Raw genomic sequence first — 18,041 nt, forward strand, 5'->3', positions numbered from 1 at the left:
TTGTGAGCCGAGCATGATGGTATGGGACACCGTGTTCGAGCTGTCAGCCTACGCCAAGGTGATTAGCCCCCCCATAGTGTCCACGAGTATAAAATTATGAACTTGCCTATCGATTACTTTCCATCGAGAGTGATGACCCCACAACTTGGCTATCGTATGTGCTTGACTAGAAGTGACGAACCTAGATGGATCCTTCAGTTCAGGTCAAAGATATAAAGAGAGGTACCCTAGCTTCTCAAATCTTTTGTATAAATAAATTAAATTAATTACTGGGCTAACATGACCATGCATAGCACTGCATTAGTTAGGATGTGCTTTAAAAGCGTGGAATTCGCACAGGAGGCAGGGTGGTTATATGTGATATGGTGTCGTCATCGCTTGTTGAGGGAGCTTTGATGTGAGGACATGCATCATTACTTGCACTCCATTCCTGCATTAATAAGAGAAATTAGGAAGTGATTGTTATGCTGCTTCATCATTACTGCTTGATTGACTTGATAACATGTTAACATTTGCCTTATAGTACCACTGAGTTTATCACTCACTCCCACTCTGGGATGGTGTTTTAAAACACCAACCAGACACTAGTTTAGATGCAGGTGATGATGAGGTCTACGAGGCAGAGCAGGATTTCATGGACGAGGAGGAGTTCTCCTACTGTCAGCATTCAGGCAGGTCTGCGTAGACCTAGAGCTGATTCGTCGGGATATCGAGATACTTGTCTAGTTGGACATCTTACATTTTCCCATTATCTATTTTGAAACAAATCTTGTATATATTAAACCCTATTACACCATCATACTCTAGAAGTTGTGAATTTCTTATTTTAATTCATAACCTTCAAACTTCTGTATGCTTATTTCTGAAGTATGATATGTTGTTTGAGTATAATCCCACTCATGTTAATGCATTGGTTTGGACGACATCTAAACATCATTATCCATGTTGCATAAGTAATGTATTGAATCTCGAGAGTAGAGCTTTGCTCGACCCTCGAAATCCAGGGCGTTACATTATTGCTTCTTGTTTTAATTTGAGTTTTTGATTCTTACCAAGTTCAAGACATCAGGTTGTCCTACTATAAACTTTGGTTTTTGGTGTAAGGTTGTCCTTTGAACAACGTTTATGTCAACCTCTCAATATTATTACAATTGAGATTGATATTTGTTTCAGCTATCTACTTTTACATTTCGCATTTTATTTTTATTTGGCATAGTCCTATTCACACCCCCCCCCCCCCCCCTTCTCTAGGACTGAGAACTCGCCCTTTTCATAGTATTTATCAGAATCACAAATGTTATCTCATAGCATGCGATCTTTTATCAATTCTTAAGGGATGGCTTATACTTGAATTATAGTTGATAGTTGTGAACCACGATTCCATACAATAACTACTTACATGATGGTTTCCATTTAAATTTAAATTGATAGTTCTTATCATGACTTATTGCGATTATTATGAATCAATTTATGTCTGGCATGCCATAACTATATGCTTTATCATGGTTTGTTGTGAGTCGCTTATGGATCTCTATTCACTATACCTAATAGTGGGTGATTCCTCTTGTGTACCTAAACCCATGTTTAGGATGTAAGAAGATAGAGTGTGGTAAGAAATGGACCCTCGAATTGGAGGTTATATGAGGAATGGAACGTTAATGTGGGATTTACCATCCATAGGTCATACGGCTTGAGTGGCTTAGAAATGACCTCTTTAACCGCTCTGATTTAATCCTGCCTGACCCCTTTGCCGTTTCGATTTAATGTTCCAAGCATCCTTTTACCATTGTGATTTAACATCTGTCTCATGTTTTAATGATTGCCTTGCACGCCTTTAATGGCCTATAACCAAGTGATGGTAATCCCTACTTATGGAATTTGATTGGCCACTGGTCAACGGGCATCCATTAAACATCCTAAGATGGAAAAACCTAATGAGACGGGGATGGTGATCATGGGATACTATGCCCGAACTGTCGGCCTACACTGGGTGACGAGCCCCCCATAGTTACCTTTGAATTTACTTAAATTGCCTGGTTGTAATTGGAATAATAATGGTTTAGTTAATCATGCATTCATAACATATTGACGATGACAGGTGGTTAATTCTAAATAATATAGCAAGTGCCCTTAGGCTTAGTGGGGTATCATTTCCCAAGCTCCCAAACCATCGACTATCGACCTACGTACGTGATATGTATGATGACTTGGTCACTATGTTATACGAGATATGCTACGCTGATGACCAGTCTTATGCATGGGTAATGAGCCCAAGTCCGACTAGATGAGCATCCCCATGTCGATGTGCATTCACGCATCCATACATTTAAAAAGACTGCATCATGTATCGTTTTGATTGTCTTGTTATTTTTAACTATGCTTAGTTAAGGCAGCGGTGTGTAATCTTGAGGAGAATTCAGACTGAGTTGGCCACTCATCCATCAAATATATAACTGTGCAGGTAGCACAGGTGGCTTAAAAGACACTCATGACCAGGGTGATAAAGTATAGGGTACAATTACCAAGGATGTATGGTTGTATCTGCCAGGAGGAGCTACTGTTCACTCCCCAAGTATAGGGTTGTGATGTAGTAATAAACTCGGTAAGACCGAGGTCGAATCCACAGGGACTGATACCTGTACGTTATCTGAAACCAAGTAGAACTAGAACTAGATTAAGATGTGATCTAAACCAAATAGAATTTAATGAATAATTGTGGAATAATTATCAAAAACTTAAGGAATTCAGAGGAAGGAAACTAGGGATTCAGAGGATCCACTTGTAGAGATCAGGGAGATCGTATGCCTGCATCAAGAATTATTGAATTTAAACTGAACTTACTTGATCTGGTTTTCAAGAGATGAAAGGTATATGAATTAGAATGGATTCCATCATTTAACCATGCCCAGGAGACAAAGCAAACAACAGGATTAAACTAATTACCAACCAATCAATAGTGCATGAAAGTTAGGAAGGGTACCGTCATCCGACCATGCCCATGAGACGATGGTGAACAACAGGGTTTCCTGACGTCATAAACACAAAAAGAAAGGAACATGCTCAAAGCTATCTCAGACCCATTGTAATTTCAGTCACAATAGACCATTAAAAACTACAAACATCCCTTAATAATTAAACCACAATCAAGTTTAACTCCCAATTAAATAATTAAATCAACAAATAGAGTCTCCCATCTCAATACAAGCTTCACTTCTTAGCCCTAGCTAGGAGGATTAGCCCGTCATGATGTGGCTACAAAAATAAAGAGAAAAAAAAACCTTTTCCTTTCCATCTCTTTCCCTGCTCCACGTCCAGCCAAAAGCCACCTTCCTTCAATCCTTTTCTCCCTGTCTTCTCTGTTTCTCTCTCTCTCCCTGACGTCCCGTTCCAATAGCCAAGCCGATCCCTCCTTTCGTGCTCCCTGTCTTCACCTTCCAATTTCCCCCCTTTATAGGATTCCGGCAGTGGTGGCTGAGTCGAGCACCGACTTCTCCTTCGCAGTCTGTTTGCAACGGAGCCGGACTCCCTGTTTACACCAAAAAGAAATAAGGCTTTGCATCTGTGATGACTGGTGGGCTTAGGATTGATGTTGGACGAGAAATCCAACCCGTCCATTAGTTTCCCCTCGAAAAACCAGTGAAACCTGATTGGTTTTGGATCTGCTTCGTGGTGAACCACGAATTAGTTCAATTCACCGTCAGTCTTCCGATTGGACGGTCGAAATCCAATTAAAGCTATCTTCTGCAATTCCACCACCTAGGCGAGGGAGGTAGGGCCCGTGGGAGTCCACTGGACGGTCCAGATCGGACCGATCACTTCAAAGGGTGGCCCACAACAATCCACCGCAGGCTCTGTTGCGAAACAGAGCCTGCGCGTTGTGGCGCTGTGATGGTCGGCGGACCACTTTTTGATGCCCGGTGTAGAATCCACTCCGACCATTCGATTCTCGTCGAAAAACCACTAAGATTGGGCTGGCTTCATGTTGGATTCGGTGTGGCCCATGCGATCTTTGCTCCCACTGTCCATACCTGCGTTTTCATGCAATCTGCTTGTGTTTGCGTGCATGGGACTAGAAGGACAGCTAGGATGAGGTTATGCCCACCCTGAGAAGAGTACGGATGGTTCGAATCTCCCAAATGGATGATGGATGGGCCCCGCTAATGAAAAACGGACGGACAGCATCCGTCCGCTATTGCTGCGGAAGAAGAAGACAGGTCAGCCCGTCTTTGACCGGGCTGACCGTCCGGTGCACGGCTGGTGCACATGCACACTGTGCACATGCAATGCACACGGGGGGTCCATCATAGTGCATGTACAAAATCTCCTCCGTCCATCTAGTTCTTCATATAATTTAAGGTGTTGAGACCGAAGATGAGGTATATCCAGAGATCAGGTGGGTCCCAGATCAGTAAATTGTGGGCTGATCTGTCCGTTGGGCCACTTCCACAGCGATCTAATGGATGAAATTTTACGTGTACGGTTCATTTATGGTCCTCAGGCCACGTATGGAGTTTCGAACTAATCAGATGGTGGGAACCCTATGATCTTGCATTCTGGACACTTTTCAGGCCACTTGAGCTTCAATTCCTCGATTTTCTTAGATCCTTGGCATGCAAATCTGTCGATCTTGGTCTCCTAGGGTCCGTCGCTTGCCTTGGTGACTTCAGACTGTTAAATCCATGCTTTTAGCATCCCAATCCAGTCCCAGCTCGCAATTCCACCTTGCAACAGAAACATGATTAAAATGAGCTATTAAACGGTACCATGTTCATAAATCTAGGCAACAACTGGGTCTGATATGCAATATTTGACCCTCAACACCACCCCCAACCAGCATTTTGCTAGTCCCGAGCAAAATATGCGAAAAGTAAGTTGAGAATTACAGAACAATTTATAAACTCGAGTGATTTTTGCAAAGTAATCCAGATATGAGAATTTTTAGATTCATGACTGTTGGGTATTACTTTCTCCTAGACTCAGGCGCACAGTAAACTTCATAATCAAGTTCAAAGTATTATTCCATGAATTAGAAAAATTCTAAACATTGAATTCCATGGATGTAAAGTCTAATCTTGACTCATCAACATTAAGATTCACCTCTCTATTTAAAGATATTATCGGAGACCAATAAGAGAATTCACGGTAATCCAACTTTGCCTTACACATTATCTTTTTATTCTTTTAATTTTTGACTTTTTCATTAGAAGTAACGCCAAGAAGAGGGATCAAATCCTCACCTATAGGGAGCAAACCTAAGGTAAAGACTGTACACCTAACTCTTTTTCAAATATCATCCACGGGGAATCGAATCCTTACCTATAGGGAGCAAACCTATGGTAAAGACTGTTCGCCCAATCCATTCAATTTTCCAAGTTGGTTCCTTTCATGTTTAATGATTACCAAGTCAATCCTTCAATATCGAACTGAAACCTTAATAAGCACAAGAGATGTGTCCTGCGAATTCATGTCTCAATCAATGTTTATAAATTCTAGTAATGGATTAACAATTCAAACTTAGCTGTGAAATTCAATAGATAACTGAACCCAAGAGTCATAAAATACCAACATCACGCATCTTGAAATTCTAAGTGCCCAAGATGGCCGTCAAAATCACTTCGAATTCATCAGAAATCCTGAAAATTTAAAAAAAAAATTCACAACTTTTGCTCAAGACCAAGAAAACATTGATTAGGAAACCTAATCTCCCACCTCCAACCAAAAATCTACATTATCCTCAATGTAAAAGAAATAAACATGCAATGCACATGAGACAACGGAAATATAGGAGGAGTGATGGAAAGATAGTACCTGGATGAAAGAATCAAAAGGCTTTCCAAAGATATCTACGTAAGAGCGGGTCAGCACAAGAGAAACCAACAAAAATAAAATAAAAATAAAAATAATGAAATCCTACCTACACCACTTTCGCAGGTACTCTCGATTGCATTTAGCATATGCAACAAGCCTTTAAACCCCTAGGTTGCCCCTAGTGGACGAGTTGTAGTCTCGTGAGGGTTTGCAGTAATGTTACCCACAAACATTGAACTAACTAACTAGGAAAATGAAATAGAATGGAACAAAACTCAATAGAGTATAAGCAAACTATCATATACAGTAGAAGCAAACTACCCTAGTCCTATGAAAGTGATAAACCTACCTATACCTCCATCAGATTAGGAGATCAATCCTGGTAAACAGGAGCAGTCAGGGCCATGGACATGTCCTCTGAATCAAATTTCTCGACAAATGGTTTCAATCGATGTCCATTGACTTTAAACTCCTTGCCATTTTTGGGATCTCTTATCTCAACGGCCCCATGAGGAAAAACAGTAACAACAATGTAAGGGCCGGTCCAACGAGATCGAAGCTTACCCGGAAAGAGATGTAATCGAGAATTGTATAAAAGGACCTTCTGACCAGGCATGAATAATTTTCGTAAAATGTGTTGGTCATGAAATGCTTTCATTTTGTCCTTGTAAATTCTCGAATTATCATACGCATCATTCCGGATTTCTTCAAGTTCATTCAATTGAAGTTTGCGTAGCGAGCCAGCGTTGTCCAGATTGAAATTAAGATTTTTGATCGCCTAGTACGCTTTATGTTCCAGCTCCACAGGCAAGTGACAAGCTTTTCCATAGACAAGTCTAAAGGGAGACATTCCAATAGGGGTTTTAAAGGCAGTACGGTATGCCCATAAGGCATCGGTCAATCGAATTGACCAATCCTTACAATCAGGGTTAACCGTTTTCTCCAAAATGTGTTTAATTTTCCTATTAGAAATCTCAGCTTGCCCACTTGTCTGTGGGTGATATGGGGTGCTCACCCTATGAGAGATATCGTATTTCTTCATTAAGTTCTCAAATGGTTTATTACAAAAGTGTGAGCCCCCATCACTAATGATGGCTCGAGGTGTTCCAAATCGAGAAAGGATGTTTTCTTTTAGGAATTTAATGACCGTGCTATGGTCATTAGTTCGACATGGAATCACTTCGACCCATTTAGTGACATAATCCACAACGAGCAAAATGTACAGATTTCAAAATGATTGGGGGAATGGTCCCATAAAATCGATGCCCCAGCAATCAAATGCTTTAATGATAAGGATGAGATTCAAAGGCATCATATTTCGAGGGGACAATGCTCCCAATTTCTGACAACGCTCACAAGCTTTGCAAAACTCATGAGTGTCCCTAAACATAGTGGGCCAGTAAAAGCCACACTATAGAATCTTGGTCGTGGTCTTTTTAGCAGAAAAGTGACCACCACAGGCCTGTGAATGACAGAAGGAGATGACGCTTTGATGCTCATCGTCTGGTACACATCTCCTTAGGATTTGGTCTAGGCAATATTTAAATAAGTAAGGATCATCCCAGAAAAAGTTGCGCACCTCGGTGAAGAATTTCTTCTTATCTTACGCAGTCCACTGTGTTGGTATGGAACCTGTAGCAAGATAATTAGCAATATCAGCGAACCAAGGAGAATGGGAGACTCTGAACAGTTGTTCATCAGGGAACATATCATTGATATGGGTCGCCTCAAGGGAATCAGAGGTATTAAGGCGAGAAAGGTGATCGGCCACTACGTTCTCTACTCCTTTTTTATCTTTATTCCAAATCAAATTCTTGAAGTAGAAGAATTCATCGTATCAAACGGGGCTTAGAATCATTCTTAGAAAGAAGATACTTAAGTGCCGCATGATCTGTGTAAATAATGATCTTGGATCCGATCAAGTATGACCTAAATTTGTCCAAGGCGAACACTACAGCTAAGAGTTCCTTTTCCGTAGTCGAGTAGTTCACCTGGGCAGAATTTAAAGTTCTACTTGCGTAATGAATGACGTAGGGCCTCTTATCTTTTCTCTGGCCTAGGACCACCCCAAGAGCATAATCAGAAGCGTCGCACATAAGCTCAAAAGGAAGGCTCCAGTCGGGTGGTTGCATGATAGGTGCAGTGGTTAACGTGCCCTTAAGCTTGGTGAAAGCTTCCTGGCATTGCTCAGTCCACTCGAACGGAGCATCCTTTTGAAGAAGATTACATAAAGGACGAGAGAGAAGATTAAAGTCCTTTATAAATCGCCTGTAAAATCCTACGTGTCCTAAGAAGGATCGCACGTCTCTGATGTTCTTGGGTGGAGGTAGGTTAGAGATAAGATCGATTTTTGCCTTATCTACCTCGATTCCCTTGGACGAGATGATATGCCCAAGGATAATTCCCTTCTGAACCATGAAATGGCACTTCTCCCAATTAAGTACCAAGTTCTTTTCTTCACATCTTTTCAGCACACATTTAAGACTTTCCAAGCACTTGCTGAAAGATGGACCGTAAACAGAGAAATCGTCCATGAAGACCTCTAAATATTGCCCCACCATATCAGAAAAGATACTAAGCATACATCGCTGAAAGGTGGCAGGGGCATTACATAGTCCGAATGGCATCCTTCGGTAGGCAAAGGTGCCGTAGGGACATGTAAATGTGGTCTTTTCCTGATCTTCAGGGGCTATCTCTATCTGGTTGTAGCCCGAATACCCGTCAAGGAAACTGTAATAGGAATGACCAGCTAACCTTTCCAGGATCTGATCAATGAATGGTAAAGGAAAGTGGTCTTTCCTCGTGACGGTATTCAACTTCCTGTAGTCAATGCACATTCTCCAACCAGTAGTGACTCTAGTTGGCACGAGTTCATTATTAGCATTGGCTACGATGGTGATTCCGGACTTCTTAGGGACCACTTGAGTTGGGCTCACCCATTGACTATCAGATATAGGGTATATAATACCCACGTCCAATAGTTTAAGAACCTCGGCCTTAACCACTTCCTTCATGTTTGGATTTAGTCTACGTTGTGGTTGCCGAGTGGTTTTTGCATTATCCTCAAGATATATGTGGTAAGTACAAATCGAGGGATTGATTCCCTTGAGGTCCGCTATCGTCCATCCCAGGGCTCCTTTATGCTCAATGAGAGTGGATATGAGCATACTCTCCTATTCTCCTCCGTCCATCTAGTTCTTTATATAATTTAAGGTGTTGAGACCGAAGATGAGGTATATTCAGAGATCAGGTGGGTCCCAGATCAGTAAATTGTGGGCTGATCTGTCCGTTGGGCCACTTCCACGGCGATCTAATGGATGAAATTTTACGTGTACGGTTCATTTATGGTCCTTAGGCCACGTATGGAGTTTCGAACTGATCAGATGGTGGGAACCCTATGATCTTGCATTCTGGACACTTTTCAGGCCGCTTGAGCTTCAATTCATCGATTTTCTTAGATCCTTAGCGTGTAAATCTGTCGATCTTGGTCTCCTAGGGTCCGTCGCTTGCCTTGGTGACTTCAGACTGTTAAATCCATGCTTTTAGCATCCCAATCCAGTCCCAGCTTGCAATTCCACCTTGCAACAGAAACATGATTAAAATGAGCTATTAAACGGTACCATGTTCATAAATCTAGGCAACAACTGGGTCTGATATGCAATATTTGACCCTCAACAGCTACGCAATCTTGTGGCTCAAATTTATTTGCATTTTATTATTTTTCTTGTGTAAATCATGTAATTCTTGTATTTGTTCTTAAAGAGACATTGGTTTGTATAAGTCATTATGGGCTGCCTTTTGTATATTCTAAATGTAAATGTAAATTTCCATTTATGTTTGATTTGTCCATCCTATGCTAAACTGCTAACTCTAAAAGATAGAAAAAATATATATGGAATTTGGCTCTCTATAGGTTAACACTTAGGTTTTTGGGAAACGAGTCATATACTCGGGTTCTAAAAACTCGGGGCATTACAGTATCGCACTAGCAGTTATGAATGAACTCATCTATTGGGAACGGGGTATCCTATATTCAATTTGGTCGTGTCATACTTTGTGAACATACATGATCAATTGGCTAGTGGACTAATTTCATTGACTTGGGAGAACACCGATGCAACCGATATTGGGTGCAAGCAACCCGTGTAATCCAGCTATTTTCGATCATCCGTGTTCAACCCGGGTCAATTAAACAAGCTTAGGGTGGCTGACCTAACTTTGATTGCCCCTTAGTTTAGGTGATTTACCAATTGATCCAATATCCTAAGCAATTCTAAATATCGCTAAGGACTAACAATTCATCAAGCAATTACAACAATATTTCATATGAAATCTATATTTAGCAACACAATCACCTGAGCATTTCATCGAACATATGAGTATCAATAACATATCACCATCACTTAGGCATTTCATCGACCACGTGAGCATTAATAAAATCACATATTCACCTGGATATTTCATCAAACATGTGAGCATTAATAGAATAACACATTCAACACTTAGGCATTTTATCAAATATGTGAGCATCTATAAATAAGTAATCACACATGTTGCAATTAAATTGAAATGTGAACATGTTAGCATACACCAACCTATCTATAAACAACAAAATTATTAACTAAGACCCTCAAGAGTCGATAAATGATAACTTAGAGATAATAGTCTGCACCTTGTGACGATTCACCCGACTCACGATGCTCATAGGGTTAGGATGTTAGGAAAAGATCATCAAAATGCCTAAACAAGCATACAAGCTTGTGAGATTAGGGATAAACAACTATTGAATCCTAAATTACAAGTGAGATTTAATACTTACATCCAATCGTTGCCAGGAAAGCTTCGATGACGGCTCCAGTTACGACGAGATGACTAGAGAGGGGATGAAAGGGTGGAGGTGCACCAACATTCACACCTCAAGCTCTCTCTCTCTCTCTCTCTCTCTCTCTCTCTCTCTCTCTCTCTCTCTCTCTCTCTTCTATTTCTCTTATTTCTTTCTCCACTTTTCTCATGCTTTAGTCATGAAATTCGTATGGGAGGAGGGGGTGCTCAAGCAAGGGCCTTATATAGTGCGAGAATTGGTGAAAATGGCCCTAAGGGCTAGGTTTTCATTATAATAGCCCTATGGGAGAGTGTTTCTAACCTCTAGAGCCCATTATGGGGTGTACATGTCGATATACACCATAGGATAGTTAACCTTAATGATGATCTACATATGGATATGAGCGGCCCACCATTTGGATGCACCGATCAAGGAGTATGATCAGAAGTCCGTTCGACGGTCACCGATGGTCGATTGGGGCCGAGGCTATACGGATATGTGTGGGAAAATATCTTTAGTCGGTACCCCGACTTTGACGGTATGAAAGCTACAACTTCATGAAAGAATAAAGTAGCTAGTTTCACTTAAGTTTCAAATTTTCATCTAAGGTATTTGCACAACTCAAGCACTTGCTTTGCGAGTCCAAGTTGAGCGATTCGAGACAGGACCTTGGCTCAATGTCTTGCGATGGACGTCAAGCCCACTAAGAAGAACGTCTTTCTATAATCTTAGGTTTAGTGGCTCACTAACGAGCGATTTAGAGCTTATTTGGATAATCATGGCATTTTTGGAATGAATTAGGTATCTAAATTTCTTGTGCGTAATGATTAGGGTTTGGATTAGCTAAGTTTGTAGTGTGGCCTATTCGCAATTAGTAAAAATGGCGATTCAGTTAAGTCAGTCTCAGTCTTTGGTTCTTAGGTTAAAGGAGTAACTGGATTGATTTAGTTTATTAATTAAAATTGACCCCTAGTCGTCTTGGCTTTTGGCAGGTCTTTATTTAGTTACGATCATCTCAAATGGTCAGTAATAGGTTGGTTAGATTTAGACCCTATATGAATAAATTCTGAGGCTAAGCTTGATGTTTAAGTGATCGGACGGATTTGTTGGCTTCCTACGGTTGATTAATCAGATTTGTACAGTTCTTTACCAGTACCACCGGCGTATAGGCTCACTTCGACCGTTAAGGGCCAATAAGCAACAACGTAGGCTAGTCATATCGAAAGTTTTCAAGGGTTTTTGAAAATTCAAAATACTGAAAATCCAGAACATTACAGTAAATTTTAAGTGTTTGGCATTCCGTAGGTGAGGCAAGGGTTGATTGTCCATGTCCTCGAGTCGATATGTACACGGTCGCATCATGCCCGTGATCTTGTAGGGTCCTTCCCAACTTGGCTCCAATGCCCTCGAGCCGGGCTTCTTCGTGTTTTGGAAGGTTACACGAAGGACCAAATCTCCCACTCGAAATCTCCGCACATTGACTCAAGAATTGTAGTACTGGGCAACCCGCTGTTGGTAGGCAACGATCTTCAGCTATGCTCGTTTCCTTCTTCCTTGAGTAGGTCTAGACTCAAGGCCATCTACTCGGCATTTTGATTTCCGTTGAATGATTCGTTGCACGCAGTCGGGAGTCCCACCTCAACTAGTACCACAACTTCTACGTTGAAGGCCAAGGAAAAGGAGTCTCCCCAATCGATGTCCGAGCAGTCGTTCAATATGCCCAAAGGACATATGTAGCTCCGGGCCCCTTTAAACTTCTCAAGTTTGGTCTTGAGGTAATTTTTTATGATATTGTTAGCTACCTCTACATGTCATTGGCCTAGGGATGCCGAGGTGATGAGTAGGCATTGTGAATGCCAAGTCTCTCACACAGTCCTCAGAATCACATGTTGTCAAATTGCTTGTCGTTGTTTGAGACAATAGTGTGCAGGATCCCATATCTACAGGTTATGTTCTTTCAGATAAAGTCGGTAATCTTCTATTTGGTGATTTTAGCTACTAGCTCGGCCTTGGCCCACTTGGTGAAGTAGTTGACATCTACGACAATGAAGTTAGTCTAACCTCTGCCCATCGGTAGGGGTTTGGTGATGTCAATTCCCCACTAGGCGAACGGCCAAAGGCCAGTCATAGGGGTCAGTTGCTCGGATGGCTATTAGGGTATCGCGGTGAATCGCTGGCATTTATCACACTTCCTTGCATACTGCATGGCATCCTCATGGATAGAGGTGTACATGAGTCGAGTTAGCTCGTTATCTCGCTCGGATCGACTCAGAAAAGCTCGACTCAACTCGGATCGAAACTGTGTTCGAGCCAAGTCGAGCCAATTTTAATGAGCTAGAAATATTTCAAGTTGAGTCTGAGCTGGACCTAGATCGACTCGGTATTGAGCTCGAACTCAACTCGAATCAATTTTTTAGTGTAGTATATATAGGTTTTAAAAAAAAAACCTTACCCCTAGCTCCCAAATCATTTCAACGCTCGCCTGTTAGCCCAACCCTAACCCCAGCACCCAAATCGTCTCGCCCATTTGCCCAAATCTAACCCCAGCGCCTAAATCCACTCGGCCATTCGCCCGAATCATCTACTGCTCATCGTTCTCTAGCGCCCGACCGACAATTACTCTCATTCATCTCCTCTCTCTCCATTTTCCAACGTTTGTCCGGACAACCGACAACTGAAAGTGAGTCTCCTCTCCTCTCTCTCTCCATTTTTCTAGCATCTGTCTAGCGAGTAATGTCCGTCCGATTAGCAGACCCCACCCGACCACTAGTTGTATGGCTCTGGTACAATCAGACGGTGGTTATGGCCCAATCGGACGGTCAAACGTCTTGAAAACTCGAACTCGACTCGAACTGGACCGAGCTGCTGACCGAGCTGAGCTGCTGATCCAAACTCAAAGGCCGAGCTGAGCTCAAGCTCGAGCTGAGGTCTTTAACTGGTCGAGTCGAGCCGAGCTGGGAAAAGCTCAACGCGGATCGACTCGTGTACACCTCTATTCATGGATGATTGGCTAGTAGTACCCTTATCGATCACTTTGTGGGCGAGTACTCTCTTGCCCAAGTGATTACCATAGATCCCTTCATGGATGTATCCTAGAACGTACTCAGCTTCGTTCGGTTAGAGACACCTTAGGTACGACAAGGAGAATCCTCTTTTGTAGAGGACATCTCCTATCATATTATACCGAGCTGATCTACTGTAAATTCTTCATACCTCGAGCTTGTCTTCGAGTAGCTTGTTCTGCTAGAGGTAACATATGATCGGGTCCATCCAGCTTGACGTCAAGCTGACAAGGAGTACTCCCTCCAGTTCGGATCGATCGATGCCGGGCTCGGGCAACAACTCAATTGGAATTGATTTGACGATGTCATCGTCGGCTGCCACAGATAATTTTGCTAAAGCATCTACTCGGGGATTTTCTACTCGGGGGACTAAGGTGACCTCGCACTTACTAAATTTGCCGATGAGCTCTTTCGCTTTCTGGATATATGCAATCATTTTTTTCTCCGCTCGCTTGGTATTTATCGGCAACCTGATTGACAATAAGTTGCGAGTCATTGTGGATCTTCAGGGTTTAAGCTCCCATAGCTTTCGCCAGCCAGAGTCCGGTGACAAGTGCCTCATACTCCACCTCATTGTTGAACGTTGGGAATGCAAATCTCAAGGCATACTGTGTGTGGGTTTGATTGGGTACAACGAGCATTATTCATGCCCGATTACCTTTTGAATTGAAGGACCCATCGACATAAATGGTCCATACCTGCAAGTTGATTTCTTCCTCGGTTTCCTCATCTTTAGCTTCCGTAGGGAGCTCGGTATTAATGAACTTAGCAATCAAGTCAGCCACCGCCTAGCCCTTGATAGCAGTTCGAGGTCAGTACTCGATGTTGAATTCATTGAGCTCAATCACCCACTTTGTCAGTCTCCTCTATATTTCAGGTTTTTGAAGCACTTGACAGAGTGGTCAATTGGTGGGACCACAATGGTGTTGGCCTGGAAGTAAAGGTGGAGGCGTCACGACGACACGATCAAGGCCAACGCTAGCTTCTCGATGTCTGGGTATCTGGTCTTAGCTTGGACTAATGCCTTGCTTACGTAGTAGACAGGTAGTTGTTTACCTCTGACCTCTCATATTAAGGCCAAGCTAACCGCTGCAATTGAGACTGCCAAGTAGAGTAGTAACGATTTCCCTGCTCGAGCTTGGAAAGTAGTGGGGGTGACCCCAGATATTGCTTAAGTTGCTAAAAAGCTTGCTCACAGTCTTCGGTCCATGTTGGCTTCGCCTTGCTCTTTAGCTGTTGAAAGAACGGAAGACACCAATAGCTCTAGAGACGAACCTGTTAAGGGTCGCGACTCTGCCTGTGAGACACTAAATCTCCTTTGTAGTTTTGGGCGAGCTCATGTTCAACAATGCCTGAATTTTGTTAGGATTTGCTTCAATCCCCCTCTGGTTAACTAAGAAACCAAGGAACTTTTTTGAGCTCACCCCGAAGGCACATTTGCTTAGGTTCAGTTTTATACTTCCTTAGGATGGTGAACATCTCTTCAAGGTTAGCCACGTGGTCCATTGCCTTGATACTCTTGGCTAGCATGTTGTCGACATAGACCTTCATAGTGTCCGATCTGCTTCGCGAACATATTGTTGACGAGTCGTTGGTACGTCGCTCCAGCGTTCTTCAACCCAAAAGGTATGGCCATATAGCAGTAGAGCCCATTGTCGGTGACGAAGGTCATCTTCTGCTTGTCGCGCGTGTGCATGGCGATCTGGTTGTAACCTGAATAGGTGTCCATGAAACTGAGGGGTTCGTGCCTTGTCATGCTATCGACCAGTTGGTTGATCCTTAACAGAGGGAAACTGTCTTTAGGGCACGCCTTATTTAAATATGTAGTCGATGCATACCCGTCATTTCCCATTTGACTTCTTCACTAGCATGACATTTGTTATCCAATCAGGGTAATAAATTTCTTCAATTAATCCAACCTCTAGGATCTTGCCGACCTCCTTCCCGATGATGACGTACGACTCTAGCTCGAATGCCCGTCGCTTCTGCCTCACTAGTCGGTGGTTGGGTTGACGTTCAGCCTGTGAACCATTTCCTCAGGTTTGATGCCTGGCATGTCCTGGTGGGACCATGCAAAGACGTCGGCATGTCGCTTTAGTAGGCCAGCAATCTCCTCTCGATGTCTTGGGGCTAACAACGAGCCGACCTGAACTATGCGGGTAGGGTTGGCCTCGCAGAGGAGTACGGCCACCGAGTCTTCCACAGGAGACCCTCTTTCAACTGATTCTTCTCAGGGGTTGAGAGAGTTGATAGCCATTGTGTGCTATCGTATTCCTGCCCTCAATGCTGCTGAATAGCACTATTGAGCCTTGTGTTAATCACCTTTAACTTGGCCGACCCCATGCTTAGTCGGGAACTTCATCGCGGATGATAGGTAGACACTATCGCTCGTATGACGTTGAGGGATGGTCGTCCTAGAGTGATATTGTAGATGGAGGGACAGTTAACTATTAGGAAGTCGATCATCATGGTAGTCTGGTTGTGACCCTCTCTTGCAATCACGGGCATTAGTATACTTCCTTCAAATGTGACATCCTGCAAATCCGAGCAGGGGAGTTCGGACGAGACATAGTCGAGATCTCTTGATCCCCATCTTATCAAAAGCAGCGACAAAGAGGATGTTGGCCAAGCTGCCCGTGTCCACCAATATGCTGTGTAACTTGTGGTTGACCACTGTCATGGTCACCACCAGGGCATCGTCGTGAGGGTAGTGGATTCCTCGGGCGTCCTCCTCGAAAAAAGTCAAGCTACAAGGAATCAAGTTTTTCTCCTTCACAACATTACTTGTGAGGTTGATGTGATGCTCAGTGTTGCTACCACTGATGCTCCGAGCATGAGCCCTGCGAGCTCTATTCGAATCCCCATCCCCTGTGGGGCCTCCGAATATTGTGTCAATTTTTCATGTTGCTTCATTATTGTTCATGTCGCTTTGTGGCTCGTCCCTCTTGTCTGGTCACTCATCTTGCCTCTTGTGGACGAACTCCCACAGATGTCCGCCATGAATGAGGGACTCAATCTCTTCCTTGATTTCGAAATAGTCAGTTGTAGTGTGGCTGTGGTCCCAGTGGAAGTGGCAATACTTTTATCCCTTTTGTCTACATCGGCTTTGATCCTGCTCGGCCATTTCAGGATCCTTTTGTCATGAACTTCCATGAGGACTTGCTCGGGAGTCGCATTTCACGGAGTGTAGGACTGAAATTTTCTCTCTGGTCGTCGGTTTGGACGTTGACTTCTGCTCAGGTCATCGTCTCTTCTCTTCTTGTTGCTAACAGTAGGTGGTTGTTCCTCCTTGCGTTCCCGTCCTTAGCCGAGCTCCCGGCACTCCGAGTAGCTTTCCGTGAGCTGAAGAGCTCCTCTGCGTTAGAGTATTTTTATGCTCGGTTATGGAAATTGACTAGCGTGGTCAGAGGGTTCTTGCTAATTGAGAAGATGAATCTCCCTTCCCTAAGATCGGATATCATGGCGGTTAAGGCTATCTGGTCTAAATAACCCTCTACATGCACCGCATCCTCGTTGAAGCGAATGATGTAGTCTTTTAGTAGCTCATCTTCTTTCTGAGTAATAGTGAGGAGGTGGATCGTCGACTTCCTTCTATCCTTTTCTCCAATAAACTATTTGATAAAGGTCTTGCCGAGTTGTGCGAAGGAGCTGATGGACCTCGGCTTCAACAGCTTATACAACTTTCGTGCTGCTTCTAACAAGGTCATGGAGAATACTCAGCACATCACCGAACTAGTCACACCGTGTAATTCCATCCACGCTCTGTAAGATTCCAGATGCTCGGTTGGATCTCCGGTTCCATAGTAGGGAATGATCTGTGGCATTCAGAATCTCGGTAGAAGTGGAGATCCCATGATGTTGTCAGTAAAAGGTGGTTCTGTCTCCTCCAACATGGCCTCAACTGAGGTCGAGACCTGGGCAGGGTATGCTTATCGAATGTCACCTATCTTTCCCCATATCTCATTGAGCTCGACCTCCCAGGGTACCTCGTTCTCTGCCATCACCTCGGGTGCCTTCCTGCGCCTTCTCTTCTCCATTGTGTGGAGTAAGTCGGACTCTGCTACCGCAGTAATTCCTACAATGTTGGTGGGTGAGTGGCTATGTTGCCTAGGTTGTTGATTGGATTTGTGCAACTCAATAGGTGCTTGAGGAGGTCGAGATAGTTCAGTTGTAGCAGATGCCTCCCCTCCATGGCTGGGAGGTGGAATATGTCTTTCCAGTATCTGCATTATACTGTTCATATTAACGGTTAAAGCTTTGACCTATTTCTCCAAGAAAATAAGTTGGCCTCCCTGATTGTGGGACCTCTGCAAGGGTGCCACAGGGGCAGAATCATCTTAGTGTTGTGA

The sequence above is a fragment of the Magnolia sinica genome, chromosome 5 (assembly GCF_029962835.1).
Source record: "Magnolia sinica isolate HGM2019 chromosome 5, MsV1, whole genome shotgun sequence".
Lineage (NCBI taxonomy): Eukaryota > Viridiplantae > Streptophyta > Magnoliopsida > Magnoliales > Magnoliaceae > Magnolia > Magnolia sinica.